At 37.1% G+C, this 6,358-nt stretch overlaps 1 non-coding gene across 1 annotated transcript; it reads right to left on the bottom strand.

Annotated features, from left to right (window-relative positions):
* Positions 1-5,997: 5,997 nt before the first annotated feature.
* LOC113342500 lies at positions 5,998-6,161 on the bottom strand. The gene has a single exon (XR_003356700.1). It is a non-coding gene; the product is annotated as a small nucleolar RNA snoR143 (small nucleolar RNA).
* Positions 6,162-6,358: the final 197 nt, after the last annotated feature.

Here is a 6,358-nt window from a genome sequence, read left to right as displayed (position 1 = left end):
CAGCCCTAATATCAATCTTCTTCAATTTCATCACTGTAATCATCAAACCCTAATTCGTCACCAACAGCAGCAAAAACAGTTTCATTGATGTAAACCTGAACCTGGGAAAAACCCATATTTCTATCGACTGTTCTGCTCTCGAGAGACACAAAGAGAGATACAAAGAAGAGGAGATTGAATTGTTAAAAAACGGAAACGAAATTCTAAAAATTATGGGTTTAGGAATAATTCTGACCGAAAAATGGGTGCTCGCCTGAACTTTTTTGTCGGTGGGTTTCACAGTGTCCAAAATCTAGAAAACGGGTGTGGCTGTAGTTTTCACAAAATAAAAATAAAAAGTTCTTCCCAAATTTAACTTGTGGGCTCGTCATGCCAATAGTTATAAGCCCATCAAAGGCTACTTCTTCTTCTTCTTCTTTCTTACACCTTCCCACACTCCATTGCTTAGCTATAAACACCTCATACTTAACTCGTTGATTTCAATTTTTGTACCAAAATTTTACCCCCAAATTTTCCATCATTCTTTTTAGATTTTCTTGGAACTCAAGAAAATTATAGACAACAACCAAACCCTAATTCTCAGTTGAAACTTGTGATAACTTTTCTTGATTTGATTTCTTCTGTTTCAATGAGGTTGATTCTTTCATCATTAGATTAAAACCCCAGTCTCAAAAATCATGCACATCTCTCGATTTCTTGCTTCTTCTGTCCGTAACCGGTCTGGTGATTGTGTGAATTCACTTCTTCACAGGTAAATTTTTATCTTCTTTATTACTTCTTTTGAGGATTAATTTTTGTTCTGGTTCAAGTTTGTTTACATTAGTTGTAAAACCTAATTTGTTGTTTTAGCTTAATTTGTATGAATAGTATATTTAATCATGATTTTTCTGCTTGGATTCTCAATTTCTAGGAAATTAATGAAGTTCAATGGAGATTGTGAAATTTGTAAGAATAAATAAGAAGCGGCGGGTTTAGTTCAATGATCAGCATCTACTGTTACTAAGAAAAATTTGGGATGTTGGATTGTCATGGGGTTGTTGGATATGGGTAGTGGTAATACTAGGTGGAGATTCTTGAAGTTGGCTGTAAAATGTGGTTCAAAGCTTTGTCAATGTTTTGAGGAAACCGTGTAACAAGAAAGGTCCCTATGTTTGAGTCTGTGGGTTTAAGTTTGTATTGTACACTGAGTACTGCCAACTGAACAAGTGTTTTAATAGTCTTAGACTTCATACTTGGGCTGCATTATGCAATCTTCACGTAACTGGCGATCCTCCTTTACTAACTCAAACCACTCCTTACAGAATTGGCTACCGTTTTTTGTTGTGTAGAAATTAGTTACTACACGCTTACCAATAGGTTTTTTAGAGTCAACAAACTCATCACCATCCGACGCAACACCATCGCCACTAACTTAGATTTAGAACTACAACTGACATCTTTTTCAACTATACACATCCAAAAAACAGGGACCAACATGCTGGCCAGGAATTATACTACAAGATCATATGATTACAGGTTACTATTCACCACTTATGCCATTCACCTCTATGAATTGTTTCTTGAATAACTTCACCGCAAGTTCGCATTGATAACGAGTAGTGAAAGCAGGTTCGACTTCAAAAAAGGAATCTTCCTGACCATATGCTCGATAAACTTGAAAGCAAACACCCCACAAGAGTTACTGCATAAATAAATGGATCAATTCTCCAAATATAAGGTTAAAAATTCAAGGTTAAAAATAGATTTCAAGTAAGACTCACGTATCATTTTGCTTTGGGGTTTTTAAGTCATATCTACACCACCATGGACCGCGGTTGTATGCTTTCTCCAAATAATCACGAATTTGACCGACTTCTGGGTGAATTTTGCTTGAGCGATTATTACGATTCGGTCTAAGAGAATCATAAATTATAATTGTCTTCTCCTTTACTTGAATGGAGACTGCCACCCAGTGAATATTTTGAATACAAACTACACCATATACGACATCAACCTTATCCCAAGAGGGTAAATGCTCACTAGGTGGTGAACCACGGCGTTCTGCTAACCCTAATCTGAATCTGTCAACTTGGGAAAAATCACCATTCGCAAAATGTTGTTGTTTCACGAGCAAGGCAGCTCAGTCACAATGTATTCATGCAATAATATAAATAAGTAGAAAATATCCAATCTATCATGCACAAAAACTTACCGGTAAGTGAGTTTCAAAGTATGACCAGGTACCAGTCGATTTGTTATAAGGATAAGACTTGTGCAAAAGCACCAATGCACTGTCAATAATCTGCAGGCAGACCAATAAACATATAACTTCTCACAACCCAAATAATGTTCTCATTATCATATTTAATCATCAATATCAAATGATGCAATCTGACTCACTTTACCGCTTAACCAACCAGTTGAACGTAGTAGTAGTTTATACTCAGAGCAAGACAACAATGATGTACCATCACCATTATAGTTATCGCCATGTTCCTTACTGTGGTAAATTAAGATCCATTACAAGGCAACACCATGATTGTTAGTTTACACATATACAACAAGACAGAGAAACAAAAGGCTATACTAGGGGGGAGAAACAACAAGACACAGAAACAAAAGGGTATACTAGGGAGGAGGCTAACCCGAGGTTTATGAATACGTTCACATCATCTATATCCTGCTTCGTTATTCTCTGATCCGATACGTATTCTTCAAAATAATTCGTGATAACAGGCTCTTCGCTTGTCGGAACCTTTTTTGCGTTCTTTTTCGCCACTTTCCATGTAGGAGTATACAGGGGCAACATGGAAGGTGCAGGGTTTACTTTCCTCCTAGCCCTTCCTTGACCTTTTGTAACATCATCAGAAAGAACGATAATGGGTGCAACAGGGCCAGTGCATGGTTTATTTTTCTGATGCTTCTTTTTTTTTCCCATTGAGCTGTTACAAATGTTTTCTTCCTACATATCAGACACAGTCAAAAAGTCATACCATGATAGTCTTCTGAAAAAAGTACGAAAGATATACGTGCTAATGTAGCAACAAAACTAGAGATGAAACAAATACTTACAACAGGTCGTCTCACATCAACTTCGTTATTTGGAGGATTTTATGGAAATCGTGGACTTAACTCAGTACTGTTGGATCCATTGACAAGAGTCACATCTGGTTCCTGCATTGCCGCACCATCGAAATCTCCTTCTTTGTTATGTCTTCCAGGTGGAGTCCCCTGTTAAAACAACATAAATATCAATAAAACTTTAATATCAGAATAGATGTGACATCCTATCTATCTTAATACAAAGAATTTCCAATTAACTCACCGTTTTTGTCTTTGACAATGCGTTGTACGTCTGGGTTTCACCAATCTTATCCTTTATTGATTTGATCTCGGCAGTTAAACACTCCTCATGATTCAACATTGTTTTATGGCTATTACTTACCTGGACGCTTAACTCCTCCAACTGACCCTTCACTACACTTTTAAGTACCTCCATTTCACCAATCACTGTCTTTTTCAAATCCTTCGTATGACCAATCATTGCATTTTTGACAAAAGACTCGAAAGAAGCAATAACTGAAGTTGATGTCCTAGAACAAAGAGCATCAGGTTGGGAGCTATGAGGTGCCGCACGTGTTATGTCCTCCACCACATTTTCATTCCCTAACAGATCTTCTTCGTCCTCATCATCATCCATGCTGCTCTCCTCCGGAACCTTTTCATCCACAAAAACATTTTCAGACTCTAACATATTTTCTTCCTCACCCTTCTCAAACAGATCTTCTTTCTCTACCGCATTTTCATTCTTTAACGAATCTTCTTCTTCGTCATCTACCAAGGGACCTTCACATAACCCCAACATTACCAACCGCTTTGCATATTCTCTATGCCACATAATGTCATTACACACTTCATCCTGTAATTTTATGAAGTCACTCGACCAAATTAACAATACAGCAAAGAAAAAAATAAAGTAACTAAGGTAGTTATTACTTCATACCTTTGAGTCCTCCAAAATCTTAAGTAGATCAACATGGTGTATTACTGAATTGAATGTAATACTATGCATATGGGGGCACCAATTTGCAAAAATAATCTTTTTTCCAAACCCGCTAAGCAATCTCGGCATCACTTCCAGACCCCAAACCTTGGTGAAAAAAGGAAAAACTATAAAAAAAACAATCGCAAAAAATTAAACTAGAAAATATCAACCCAACTGATTCTTACCACTAGGACATGGGCCATTCCTTGACACTTGTAAGTCACCTCGCTGCCAATAGGCTTGTCGGCCTCAATCTGATAAACTAAGGCAGCATTGCTACTATCAATAGTTCTGTTGAACGCTATTTCACCCCAAGGATAAGAGTTGAAGTCGACGAGGTTATCCACCAGGTACCAGTGATCATACTCAACTACTTTGTCATCTCCCTTTCCCAAGACATACCTGTGGACAACGTATAGTAACGACAATTTCACCTTGTCATCAGATTCCAGTGGGATTTTGACATTTTCACATTCAACATTAGAGTTGCTTGATTTGTGACATTCACACGATTTTTCCTCCTCCTCCGTTTTGCTTGATCGGTGACATTTCCTCGATTCTTTTTCGTCGTCCTCCTCCTCCTCCACCTCTTTGCCAAAAAAAATAATTTCAAACATTTTCCAGTTATTGGTTTTCCTTCATCGGGGAAATGCTTCATCTTAAGGCAGGGCTTCTTGGCGGGACGAGAAAATTTTTTGTTCGACTTCCTAAAACTAAGCCCTGAAATCAATGCAAACTCTTTCTTTCCGAAGGAGAGTTCCTTTCCGCAAACCATTACCCGCATTTCTTCACGGTTACCCTTATCACCTTCATCACCCGTGGAGATCTGACTAGCCAATAAGAAATGAAATAAGGAACCAGACCACTTTTGCATGGGCAGCTGCAGTAAGGGGCCAATTGCAGTTGACATATATTTATCTTGCTCAGCAGGAGCCAGCAGGTTACACACCCACTTCAAAACCTTCGGGCTTGAGTATGTTTTTACATTGCACGTATGAGCCCGGTACCTGGCAGGGTGAAGAAACATCCTACGATACATAAATAAATAGTTACACCAATAACAACATACAAGTTCTTAGAATAAAGTATTTGAGAGCGGCAAGCACGAACATTAAAAAAAGATAAATAGTTGTACATTCAACCTAATCCAATAACCACCTATATTCAAGTTGTAAAAGTGACTCAAGGAATGACCGGCCTAGTTCCCGTTTACAAGTGGCTTATACCAAATACACCTAGAAAGAACAATGCAGCAACATGGAAAAAATAGGATTCGCATAGAGGCATCTAACTTTCTTTTATATATAAATAATTAAACTATCGTTATTGTTCAAATTTAACTTATAGGTTATTAATGCATACATTTCAGCATTTGACAGGGAATGCTCCACGTTGGCACAATTACAGTATATCATATAATCATCTATTAGAACAAGTAGATTCAAAACTATATCTCAAAGTAAGTATTCATCTCCTCGAACTTTACTGATTATTATTCTCAGGAAATATCTTATGTGAATCTCCAGCAATAAAAAAAAAAAGTGACCAGACATAACACATAAAATGAATGGTTATCCTTAATAAGCTAAATGTCACATATCTACCTTTCAACACCATCTGTAGATACCACTCTTTTGTCCTTAATAGTGGCATCCAACACTGTTTTATCCACATGAACAACAGATTTCACTTTTCGAGAACACTTCTTCTTCTTCGCTCCTGCACCCATAACTTATAATATACAAAAATAATATAGTCGAGATTAGTAATAACATAGTAGTAATTCAAATTCTTTAGTTACTCAAAGTACACTCCGGACACAAAGTTATAGTGATTAAGAAAAACTAAGTTCCTATCTACCTAACACTACGTGCAACACACACATACCAGCACCAGCATAAATAATCCGAAAGGTCTATTGACCAAAACAAGCTAACAAAGAAACAAGACTAAAAGTTGATGAAATGCATCATACATGTGAGATGTAGTTAGTAGAAAAAACGTGACTGAATTAAACGCGTTATCTGTGGATACCACATCCCTACGGTTGTCTGGCCGCTACCAATTGAAAAATCAACTAGTTTTTACTGTGAGCATCATTGGTATACACCAGTGGAAGGATATATCCTTCGCACTCAACAACCCAAATAAATGCAATCTTAAATTACAAAAGGAGGAACAACTTATGGATCAAATTTTAAAATAGGTACATGCCAGTGTTTTAAGTTGCAAAAGAATCATAGTTTATGGCCATACATCAGAGGAAAAAAGATACTATGACAGCGTTTAATCCTACCACCAAGAGCCAACGTCATAAGCAACATACACAATTTA

The sequence above is a fragment of the Papaver somniferum genome, chromosome 1, assembly GCF_003573695.1.
Source record: "Papaver somniferum cultivar HN1 chromosome 1, ASM357369v1, whole genome shotgun sequence".
NCBI lineage: Eukaryota > Viridiplantae > Streptophyta > Magnoliopsida > Ranunculales > Papaveraceae > Papaver > Papaver somniferum.
The sequence above is the reverse complement of the archived record's forward strand: the minus strand, read 5'-3'. Positions and strand labels throughout refer to the sequence as shown.